Genomic DNA, 13,404 nt, shown 5'->3' with positions numbered 1-13,404 from the left:
ATAGGATAGGTATCATTTGCAACTATTTATCTGTGTGACTCAGTGTGATACTGTGCAACCAAGTCAAAATACAGAACTAAATTATACATTGAAGCAGCCAGAGGAGAGCAACCAGCACACATACCCTCCAATTTCAAATGTGTGATCATCAGGTCGTACTGGACTCATCGACTAATTTTATAATAAGAAAATATTGTAAGTATGAACATATCTGATACTTAAGGTCTATAAAATATCATTTTTATCTGTTTAAATGCTGGGGATTCTGAACAAAATTTCATTTTTAAAATGTATTTTTCATACATTTTCTGAGGTTTAAAAATGTATGAAAACCACTGGCATAATGATTAAGATTCCTTAAAATCTCTGAATCTATGATTCTATGTAATATAATATTGATTGTAAGAAAACTCGTTTGTTTTTATTAAGTCTTATGCATGATTTTCTAAAAAGGGACTAACAATTTAAACAATCACATAGTGTCTTACTACTACACACAGAGAGACATATTTTTTAAATGCATCTCTATATTTATAAACATGCCTTTCCCTAAGTTCATACTTCATATTTACAACAAATAGGTTACTAAAATTCACCCTGTCCATTATGTAAAACATAAATGAGGTATAATTTAAACCTATAAATTATTTTTTGTTTTAATCAATTACACTATGTGTTTTTGTTTAGCTTAATTAAATTAATGTGAAAGCAAGATTGTAACTATCTAACTTCAAGGAGACAAAATTATCTGAACGCTCTATAAAAAGGAAGTAACATCGTATTTTTAGAAAGGCAATAAAAGAATATAGTATTTGAGAATAAAAAAAGCAAGAAGGAAGGTTCACTTGATCTGCGGAAACTGACAGATAGGAAGTGGACTTATTTGACCAAGTGACTTTGGCTGTCAAGCAATTTCCTGTCCTAAGCAGCAATCTGGCCCGAGCCTCAGAGTCATCAGAATAAAATCTGAGAGCCGTTTTACAGGAGAATCAAATAAGATTTGGAATGAAAATTTCATAGCAAAATAAGAAAAATTTGCAATAATTTTCTACAATATAAGAGGACTTTTCTAGCACTTTTATTGCAGAAGCAATTCTAAATAACAGCGATTTTCTTATAATAGCATTTCTATAATAATGATGTTTTATAACAGAAGTGCTTATTACAGAAATGGTATTATAATAGTGGCATTATTATTGTTGAATCTCTTCTATAACAGAAGCGCTAAATAAGCCTATCTATTTAAAGAAATTTCAAATTTCTTTTCTCAGAGCTAAAACTGCTTTGGCCAGTCACTTTCATATGATCATATTACGAGTAATCTTATATGAGTTGACCCAACATTGAAAGATATGTCCAGTTCACGCAGACTCCCAGGAAATCTGACATTGAACTAGGAGTCAAAATATTTGAGTTATATCCTCAACTTTAGCATTAGCTATTGAGTGACCTTGAGCTTTTTCCCATTCAAAAAATAAATAAATAAATAAGAAAATTCTTTATAATTCTCAGTGAAAACCTTCCCATTACTAAAAAGCTCATTTGGTCCCGAAATCTAATAGCATCAATTACATATTTTTACTTCTTTGTTTTAAACTCATTAATGTGCTATTTTATAATTGTTGCATTTATTCTAGTGGAATAAATTTATATTCTCAAGTTAGAAGCTGAATAAAGGGAAGAATTCCTTTTGAAAAAAAATATCTTCCCTTAAATGGTCAGTGTAGAGCACTGAATATAATGGGTAATTTTAAAATTTTAATTAAAATGCATCTGATAGCAAAGTTCTCAAAATCCAAGCAGAATCAGAAAATAGCAGGGTTTCATTTTGAAACTAGTAGAATATATTCAAGAACTTGAAACATTTTCAGGTTGAAGTAAAGCAATAAAATATTGGAATAAGGTTGAAAGTGATAAAAAGATATAATGTTCAATAATAGTTAGAGTTCAAAAAATTGCCTCTAAAGAAATCTTATACCCACATCAAGTATATTACTATAAATTTCACTTCTCGTTCAATAAAGCATATATTGCTTTGCCATATATTTAGGGAGTATTCATCAAAAGAACTTAACTATATATGGAAATGAATAAATTTGAGTTTATAAAATTCTACTTTTTATTAAACATGTCTTGTAATCCTTTGACAATGAGCTTTCAGCAGAGAAAAGAAGACAGGAAAGATTTTAAGTTCCAAAGGTACTGACCTTTTTAACATTAAAATAAAATCTTATATATTTCTAGGTTGATACAATTAGATTACATCATCTGGTTAGATATAGTCTGAGAAACAGTAAAGTAAGGAAATTTAATATACTTATATTCTCTGCAGGCATTTTTACATTTTTAGACTGTCATGTATGCTTTCAGTGTGTATTCTGATAAAATAAACTTATTTTATTATTGATTCCAAGCAGAAGAAGGTTTTGTTAGAAGGAATATATATACACATATATGTGTATGTGTATAATACATATATTTCATACATATTTATATCTATGTATGTATATAAATATAACACACACACACACACACACACACACATTCTATTGCCACCAAAGAAAAAGGGGTCTCTTTGGGACAATAACCATACTATTATTCATCATAATGAATGATAGCCATCAAGAGCTATCATTTTAAAAAATTTTAAGACATTGGAAAAAAATGGTAATAGTATTTTTAACCCAAGAAGAAGAGCGAGTAAAAGAACAAAAGGAAGAGAGGAGGTGGGGAGGAAGTGCCTGAGACGCCTGTGCCTGCAGTAAACTAACACCAGCCTTCCTTCATAATCATATTGCACCATTACCCAGTACCGACTTCTAACTTGTTCTGTGCCATGACACTCTCCTCAGACGGTGTTTTTAAATTCAGGAAAGGAAATACAAACATAGAAAAATCAAATATATTGAAATTTCAATATCAAAATAATTCTTAACCCCTTTACTGAGGTATGATTGACATACAACAAGCTGTAGATATTTAATGTATACGATTTGATGTGTTTGGGGATAAGTATACACCCATGAAACCATCATCACTATTAATGCCATAAACTTACCCATTAAAAGACAAATTTTTATTCTTAATTAGTTCATTAAATAATACCTAGCAACAATTCTAACAACATTAATTTTAAAATGGTGTTGAGGGTAAATAAATTTTTGAGGTATCTGTAGTAATTGTAGTATAATACGAAAATATCAATGATTTCTATTAATACTGAAGTCACAAGTACTGCTAACACCACTGTAGTTTGTTGCCTACTTTCATAATTGAAAGAAATGCTAAATTTCATGGCAGGTTGGTGAAAATAAAGATGTGATTTTTGCTCTCACTCTGAGTTCTAGCCACATACCCCTTGTAAGCCCCAGATTTTAAAAATCCTGATTCTAGGAAAAATCAGCGTGAAAAGATGAGCGGTAAAGAAAAAATTTCTGGAGGTTTTATTTATGTTCCTAGAAGACTGACTAACAGAAGAATAGAATTCCTATATCCTCCAAAATCTCAAGGGATCATGGTATAATGTCCTTATTCCAAAAGTTACTTATACATTCAATATTTAATAAGGGGTCTCCTGAGGCCAACGCTTGAAACAACTGAAATATCTCTTAGAGGTAGAATCTTTGTGCTCTACAGCTCTAAATGTTCAGAGGAAAGGGAAAGAAACGGGGAGGGAGGAGTGTAAAAATTGGGAATGAGTTGAGTTTTTTAAAAAAATCATCAGGCAGCACACAGAGAAGGCAAGAAGGGTTTGAGGGTAATAAAGTAAATTAGTGGATCTAAGGATAAGAAAACACATTTTGAAATAAAAGAGTGATAATTTTAAGCAGCAAGAGAGAGATTAGAACAGAGAAGTGATAATGCTATTCTGGTTAGACAGGAGATGTTAGAAAACTGAACAGCAAAAGGTGGCGGCAGGAGGACACTCTATAAAAACAGCTGCCTAAATTAATCATCCCTTCATTTTTGGATCCTGGTTATAAAGATTTTGATTCACCAGTTTATCTTTGTATGCTGTATTGTTGTTATCTTTTTCTTTAGTTGTTTTCAATCTTATTCCTCACTTGATTCATTCTATCATTTCTCTTAAATTGTTCTTTCTTCTTTATCATTCATAATAAACAACAGTCTCAGTTTTCTTTCTCATCTACTAATTCTATTATTTTATCCATAGGTTAACATAGACTCCAAAGCCAAATATTGCTTGTAAATTATTTTATTCCCTAATTCCTAGCTGCTCATTGGCACTCAGCATCTTGTATGCATAGTACCAGTTCACCATGCAAAAGGCCCTAATATACATGGAATTTACCTAAACTATGTAGAGCTACACATTCTTGACCTCAGGAATCTGGAGGTACTATATCGAAAGCCAGCTGTGGTCCACCAGCCAACACTCCAAAAACCTCACAGGGCTGAGCCCAGGATACGAAGGGAAGCCCTCTGACCACCAGGACCTGATAGACAAACTGTGGACTTTGGGAAAATCAACAGGGTGGACTACAGGTTCTTCACTTGCAGAATGGGAATAGCATCTAAATAATTCTTTAGAATAAAGAGATTATAACTTATTACGATGACTATTTGTCTGCATTTGATGTTTCTTCCGTTTTGGCTTCATTGAGCTTCTAACTCTTTTTTTTTTTTTTCTGGTGAGGAGGATTGGCCTTTTGCTAACATCTATTGTCAATCTTTCTCTTTTATTGCTTGAGGAAGATTAGCCCTGAGCTAACATCTGTGCCAATCTTCCTCTATTTTGTATGTGGGTTGCTGCCTCAGGATGTCTGACGAGTGGTGTAGGTCTGCTCCTGGGAACCAAACCCAGGCCACAGAAGCGAAGTGCGCCAAAACATAACCACTATGCCAAGGGGCCGGCCCCAAGTTTCTAACATTTTTTGACAATTATTTCTTCAAATATTTTTGAGCCCCCACATTTCTCTCCTTTTGGGAGTTCAAGTACATGTATATTAGACTACATGGTGTTGTCCCATATGTCAGTAATACTCTACTTTTTTTTTTTTTTTAGTCTTTTTCCTGTCTGTTGTTTTACTTTGGATAGTTTCTATGCTATGTTTTCAAGTTAACTGATCTTTCTTCTGTAGTGTCTAATATGCTATTAATTCTAGCCAGAGTATTTTCATTTCAGATGTTATATTTTCATCTAGAAGTGGGGATCTTTTTTATATCATCCCTTTCTCTCCTTGTCATGTTGATCCTTTCCTCTACCTTCTTGAACATACAGATTTATTTACAATAGCTGTTTTAACATCATTCTCTGCTAATTCTAACACATCTATCACTTCCAGGTCTGTTTCTGTTAATTAATTATCTCCCAATTATGGGTCATCATTTCCTGTTTCTTTGCATGCTTGATAATTTTTCACTGGATGCAAGATATTTTGAACTTTACTTTTCTGGGTGCTGGATTTCATTGTATTACTTTAAATATGGTTGAGCTTTGTTCTAGAACATAATTAATTATTTAGAATCAGTGGACTCTTTGAGTCTTGCATTTCAGTTTTGTTAGCATGGATCTTGGGAAGCCTTTAGTCTAGGGCCAATTTGGACCCACTATTAAGTCAATACCATTCTGAGGACTCTACTCAATGCCTCACATGTTAGGAGCTCTTTACACTCTGGCTGAAAGGAACACAAACTGTTCCTGGCCCTACGTGAGCCCCCAGGATTGTTCTGCCTGCTCCTTCCTAATGGTTCTTTCCCTGGCCTGTAGTAGTATCCTCATCCACCTGCATAGGTCAATACTCAGCCAAAGACTCAAGGGGATCCCTCAGTACATCTCTAGAACTCTCTTTCTGTGGCTCCCTCCTCTGTTGTATTTTACCCCACTATTTCCCCAACTCTGAATTCTGTCTCCTCAACTCAGCAAGACCAGAAGACTGTTTTGAATGCCCTTACCTGAGCTTCATCCTGGAAATGCTCTCTAGTCAATAATCTGGAGCAACCATAGGGTTCTCCTTGATGTCTCCCTTCTCTCAAGAATCATTATCCTGGGCTGCCTGTTGTCCAAAATCTGAAAACAATTGTTTCATATATTTTTTCCAGTTTTGAAATTACAGTGAAAGGGTAAATCTAGTCCCTGTCACTGAGATCTTAGAAATTAAAATCCTGACTTCCATGTGCTGCATTCCATTTGAATGCTGAATAAAACATCTCTTCTCTGAATTTTTACCAAAAACAAAACAAAACAAAAAACCAAAACCCAGCATATATCCTAAACACCACCAATTTTTTAAAATAACGTAGCAGCCACAGAAATGAAAGGGAATGAAATATAATGTTGGTGTTAAGAGACAGAACCACTACTCTTAGGCTTTTATTAGAAAAAAGTGTTTGGGTGAAAATATTTAATCTGATTTAACTCCATGTTTGATATATTTTAAAATGAGATTTTTTTCTTTCTCAAGATTGCTTTGCCTATTCAGGGTCTTTTGTGGTTCCATACAAATTTTAGGATTCTTTTTTATAGTTCTGTGAAAAAAATGCCTTGGGTATTCTGATGGGGATTGCATTCTATCTGTAGATTGCTTTGGGTAGTATGAACATTTTAATAATATTAATTCTTTAAACCCATGAGCATGGTATATCTTTCCATTTATTTGTGTTGTCTTAAATTTCTTTCATTAATGTATCATGGTTTTCAGAGTACAAGTCTTTCACCTCCATGGTTAAATTTACTCCTTAGGTATTTTATTCTTTTTGATGCAATTGTAAATGGGATTGTTTTCTTAATTTCTCTTTTTGATAGCTCGTCATTAGTATATAGAAATGCAACTGAATTCTACATATTAATTTTGTATTCTGCAACTTTACTGAATTCATTTATTAGTTCTAATAGATTTTTGGTGGAGTCTTTAGTGTTTTCTGTACACAGTATCATGTCATCTGCAAATAGTGACAGTTTTTCTTCTTTCTTTCCAATTTGGATGTCTTTTATTTCTTTTTCTTGCCTAATTGCTGTGGCTAGGACTTCTAATACCATGCTGAATGAGAGTAGCAAGAGTGGGCATCCTTGTCCTGTTCCTGATCTTAGAGGAAAAGCTTTCAGCTTTTCACTACTGATTATGATGTTAGCTGTGGGTTTGTTATATATGGCCTTTATTATGTTGAGGTATATTCCTTCTCTACCCACTTTGTTGAGAGTTTTTATCATAAATGGATGTTTAATGTTCTCCAATGCTTTTTCTGCACCTGTTGAGATGATCATACAACTTTTACCCTTCCTTTTGCTAATATGGTGTATCATGTTGATTGATTTGCAAATGTTGAACCATCCCCAGAATAAACCTCACTTGATTGTGGTGTATGATCCTTTTAATGTATTGTTGAATTTAGTTTGCTAATTTTTTGTTGAGGATTTTTGTATCTATGCTTGTCAGGGTTATTGGTGTGTAATTTTCTTTTTTTGTGGTGTCTTTGTCTGGTTTTTGTATTAGAGTAATGCTGGCCTCATAAAATGACTTTGCAAGTGTTCCTTCCTCTTCAATCTTTTGGAATAATTTTAGAAGGATAGGTATTAACTCTTCTTCAAACATTTGGTAGAATTCACCTGCGAACCTGTCTGGTCCTGGATTTTTGTTTTTAGGGAGTTTCTAAATTACTGATTCAATTTCATTACTTGTAATCCATCTGTTGATTTTCTATTCTTTCATAATTCAGTCTTGGAAGGTTGTGTGTTTCTAGTAATTTATCTGTTTCTTCTAGGTTTTCCAATTTGTTGGTGTAGAATTGCTCATAGTAGTCTCTCATGATCCTTTGTGTTTTGTGGTGTCAGTTGTAACTTCTCCTCTTTCATTTTTTATTTTACTTATTTGGGCCTTCTCTCTTTTTTAATTGCAAACCATGCTACAAAGATATAGTAATCAAAACAGTATGGTACTGGGACAAAAACAGACAAATAGCTCAAAGTAATAGAACAGAAAGCCCAGAAATAAACCTAGGCTTATATGGTCAATTAATCTATGACAAAGGAGGCAAGAATATACAATGAGAAAAAGACAATCTCTTCAATAAATGACACTGGGAAAACTGGACGGCTACATGCAAAAGAATGAAACTGGACCACTATCTCACACCATATACAAAAATAAATTCCAAATGGATTAAAAACTTAAACCTAAGATCTGAAACCATAAAACTCCTAGAAGAAAACATAGGCAGTCAATTCTTTAACATTGGTCTTAGCCGTATGCTTTTCGACCAGTCTCCTCAGGCAAGGGTGACAAAAGCAAAAATAAACAAATGGGATTACATCAAACTAAAAAGCTTTTGCACAGCAAAAGAAACCATTAACAAAATGAAAAGGCAATCCACTGAATGGGAGAAGATATTTGCAAATCATACATCCAATAAGGGCTTAATATTAAAAAACTTACACAGGGGGCCGGCCCTGTGGCTTGGCGGTTAAGTGCATGCGCTCCGCTACTGGCGGCCCGGGTTCGGATCCTGAGCACGCACCAACGCACCACTTGTCCAGCCATGCTGAGGCAGTGTCCCACATACAGCAACTAGAAGGATGTGCAACTACGACATACAACTATGTACTGGGGCTTTGGGGAGAAAAAGGAGGAGGATGGCAATAGATGCTAGCTCAGGGCTGATCTTCCTCACAAAAAAAAAACAAAAAAACTCACACAACTTAAACAAAGAACCCAATTAAAAAAATGGCAGAGGAACTGATTAGACACTTTTCCAAAGATGACATACAGATGGCCAACAGGCACATAAAAAGATGTTCAACATCACTAATCATCAGGGAAATGCAAATCAAAACCACAATGAGATATCACCTCATACCTGTCAGAATGGCTATTATCCCAAAGACAAAAATTAACAAGTGTTGGCAAGGATGTAGAGAAAAGAGAACCCTCACACACTGTTGGCGGGAATGTAAATTGGTGCAGCCACTATGGAAAACAGTATGGAGGTTCCTCAAAAAATTACAAATAGAACTACCATACAATCTAGCAATTCCACTGCTGGGTTTCCAACCAAAGAAAATGAAAACACTAATTTGAAGAAACATATGCACGCCTGTGTTCACTGCAGCATTATTTACAATAACCAAGATATGGAAGCAACCTACATGTCCATGAATATATAAATAGATGAAGAAGATGTGGTATATGCATACAGTGGAATATTACTTACCCATAAAAAAGAATGAAATCTTGCCATTTGTGACAACATGCATAGACCTCAGGATATCATGCTAAGTGAAAGAAATCAGAGAAAGAAAGATAAATACCATATGATTTTGCTTATACATGGAATCTAAAAATAAAAACAAACAAACAAACAAAACAAAAACAGAAGCAGACTCATAGATACAGGAAACAAATTGGTGGTTACCAGAGGGAGGAGGCGTTGGGGGGGCAGGCAAAATAGGTGAGGAGGATTAAGAAGTACAAACTTCCAGTTATAAAATGAATAAGTCATTGGAATATAATGTACAGCATAGGGAATACAGTCAATAATATTGTAATACTTTATATGGTGACAGATGGTAACTAGACTTACTGTGGTGATCATTTTGCAATGTATATAAACATCCAATCACTATGATGTACACCTGAAACTCATAGGATATTGTATGTCAATTATACTTCAATAAAAAATGAGATTTTGCTCTATGATTATGCATATCAACTGGAAAGTAACTCTTTAAGGTGTTCATTTTTCTTGCAAGGATAAGATAAGATCACCAGAGAAGATACTGCTAAATGTTTTTTTAATTCTCGGTGCTTATAAGAGCCAGTGAAGAGGACTGGTCCATGCCTCCCACATAAATGTGACAAATATCAGGCAAACACAAACATGTAACTCTGTATATTGGTCATAGCCCTGTACAGTAAAAGGGAGTTTTGTGAGCAGGCTTTGTGCCATAACCTGCTATAGCCAAATCTCAATATTCATTCACACACCAAAATTCAATATAACACAGAGGTTACAATTCCAGAGTATGACCAATGGTTTTAAAGCCCAGTACTATCTCTTACAACTGCATAATATTGGGCAAGCTGCTTCTCTGAGCCTCAGTTTCACTATCTGTAAAACGGGGACAATAGCATTATTTGGGGGAAGATTAAATATCATATTGTGTAGAATCTGAACTTTATACAGTATCAATCACATATTACTGTCAGCTTTCACTTCATCTCATAAAGACTCACCAAAGCCATCTTCTTTACTCTTCTACTCCTGATTTTATGAGGTGAGGTCAGAAATTCTAATTATGATGATAACAGGCAACATGCATTTTTTTTCCTTAAGAAGAAATTTTATTATTTCTAAAAAATATTGTTTTGAATAGAAAATCAATACTTCATAATGAGTCATCTTCTACAATGTTCAAATTGTACTTTTCATACAATATGTGTGAAATAACAAAAGATTCTTGTAAAAATCTTTCTCAATTTCTATAACAATTATAGAAAAACCACTTAGGTACATTTTTCAAAGAAGAATATTTTAAAGGAAGGAGGCTTTTTGACATTTTTTGTCAATGTATTTATGTCATCTTCTGTCCTGATACTGGGTCTACAAAATTATTTTATCGTTATTTTACCATAAAACAATATGCTTATAATCTAGTGTTTATCTTCATTGTGTGTAAAATCTTCCCATCATATATAGGCTTAAAAACATAAAACTTCTTGTCACTTATTTTTAACTGAGAGACACATTAAATACCAGTTCTCTTGAATGTGGAAAGAAATGCAAAAATGTGATCTGGGAACAGTGAGGAGGATGATAAAAAAAAAATTAGGGGAAATGAAATTTTATTTAAGCTCTTAAAATTTGATCAAAACGTAGCTCATTATATATACTAATAATTATATAAGAATAATTATTACTTGGGATCTCAAAGTAAATAGTTTTTCCCCTGCTATAGAATATTATTTGTCTCTAGATTTCAATACATAACTCAGAATCAAAGACCACCAGGCTAACAGGTAACAAAAGCACATGCTGTATATATTTACAGCTCTAACTTGCATTACAAGCGAATTAAAAAGAAATGAGGCTGTAAATGAAAGGCTTTTATGGATGGATCTCTTCAGTGATACATGCGATACAAATGATTAGCATTAACTGATCTTCTTGAAGAATGTACTGATATAATTCATTATAATGGCTTCAAAGTGCAATTAGTGAACTATAGTGTAAATGACACTGCTGTTCATAGACCTACCCATAAGAGTAATTATATTTTGAAAACTACTTAGTGAAAAATTGATTGAATGAGTCCTACGGGCATAGATAATTGAGATAAAAATACGTAAACAAAATGCCTATTAATAGGTTTATGGCACATTTATATATTTATGTGGTTTGCTAATGCAAGATTTTATAAGAGGAATTTTTTAAATTTTTCTCTTCTTTTTAAATAGATATTCCTAACTTGAGAAAAACTGGATTTGTATATTTCATTTAATAAAGCTAAACTATTTCTCTGTGTATGGTACAACTATATTTTAACTGGATAAAAGTAGAGAGAATGTCTTATTTTAATGACAATGTAAGAAAGAAATAAAAGATCAAAATTTGTCATCTTAAGAAATAGGATGATCCTATCTATATTTTTTATACTCCAAAGAAAAAAGAAATCATAATAAGTGATACTACATCATAATCAAGAGTCCATAACATATAAATCAAAATGACTCTATAACTATAGAACATAAAATAATAACTCAAAATAATTTTCATTGTCTGTCTAGGTACTACACTATCATATTGGTAAAAATACATTACAATAAGTTAATTCATAATCTTAAGGTTTATTGTTCTAATATTAAAAAGACATATATGTACCCTATACATTCCATATTTACAAAGGTATAATTTTACAGATGTACGTGTAGATACACACACACACACACACACACACACACAGGAGTACTAGATGATGAATACAGATTATAGGTTTTAATTCTAGCTTATGGAGATTAACAGTTTAAGTTTCAGCTCTATATCTAGCTAGTGGAACGACATATGACAATTGAGATCCTGAGTTTATTCCTGTAAAATGAACAGATTGTACTATATGATATCTAATTCTAAAGTCCCATGAAGCAGGACTCTGTGGGTGAAACTTAGAAATTAGCCAGACTTATGTTCCTCTTCATATTTTGTATATCTTATTAGCTAGTCAACCCTGAGCAAATTTGATGAGCTGCAGTTTTCTCAGTTGTGAAATAGGGATGTGATCATTTCTAACCCACAGAATTATTGTGAAGATCAAGTAAGACAAGTGTGAAACTAACAAACATCATTCTTGGCCCACAGAAACTATCCAGTATTAGCTCTTACAGTTGTCTGTATCCTCTAGCTCAGGCTAAGTTATGCTAAAGTAACAAAAAAACCAAAATTTCAATAACTTAAAACAAAAAATGTTTACTTCTGGCTCACATTACTTATCATTTGTGGGTTGGCTGCAGCTCCGCTCAATATCCTCTTCGTTTAAAGACCCGCGTTGAAGGAGTAACTGCTAACTGAAACATGTGGTCTCGGAGCAGAGGGAAAAGAGTAATATGGGACTACACGATGGCTCTCACAGCTTTAGTTAGGAAGTGGTACACATCACTTTCACCACATTACATTGACCAAAGCAATTCCCATGCCAATGGGGTAGAAAAGTATAATTCTTTAGCAGGGAGGGGCCAGTAGGAAAGGGCAGCAAATAATTTTTAGAATATACAATCTACCACAATGTTTTTCAGTCCTCTTTAAGTTCCATTACCCCTGCGGCCATCTGCTCTGCAAAAATACATGTGACGTATCTATGTTTCTACTCATACATATTTTCATACCAAAATGCAGTAAATAATTGTACATTTTATGGGTATTGAATTATACCTTTCTTGCAACCTTAACTCTGAAATATAAAATAGGTTCATACACCTAAGAACCAAAAATAAGCAGAACTTAAAGACTTCCGTTAATGCATGGATGTCTGACATTTATTTGCTTTGCAACTGTTTGGGAACGGGAAAGAACCAAGAGTATATAAAGTAAAAACTTGATTAATAAAATCTAGTTGTTACCTTCAATTAAATATTTGTGTATGTATTTATTTATGTTACCATTTGTTTATATTTTACTATACTATCCTGCACAGCTTTGACTTTTAGAAATAAAAGTAAATGAAATCAACAATCAGAGATGCTTCTTGCATTGTATTACTGAATATCACATCCTAGTGCTTTTTGTAAGCCAATCAAAGGCCCTTCATTTTGCCTGTACTACTGTTGAAATCAAAGTGCTTAAATCCTGAGACAATGGTACAAGTTGTGGTTTAGGGCATTTTACAGTTCACCACCATATTCTTAGTACTTGGAACAGTAGCATGGGGTAAATACTCAATAATATTGATGAATACAT

This window comes from Ceratotherium simum, chromosome 19 (assembly GCF_057802395.1).
Source record: "Ceratotherium simum simum isolate JZ-2026a chromosome 19, ASM5780239v1, whole genome shotgun sequence".
In the NCBI taxonomy this organism is placed as follows: Eukaryota; Metazoa; Chordata; class Mammalia; order Perissodactyla; family Rhinocerotidae; genus Ceratotherium; species Ceratotherium simum.
This window is presented reverse-complemented; position numbering follows the sequence as displayed.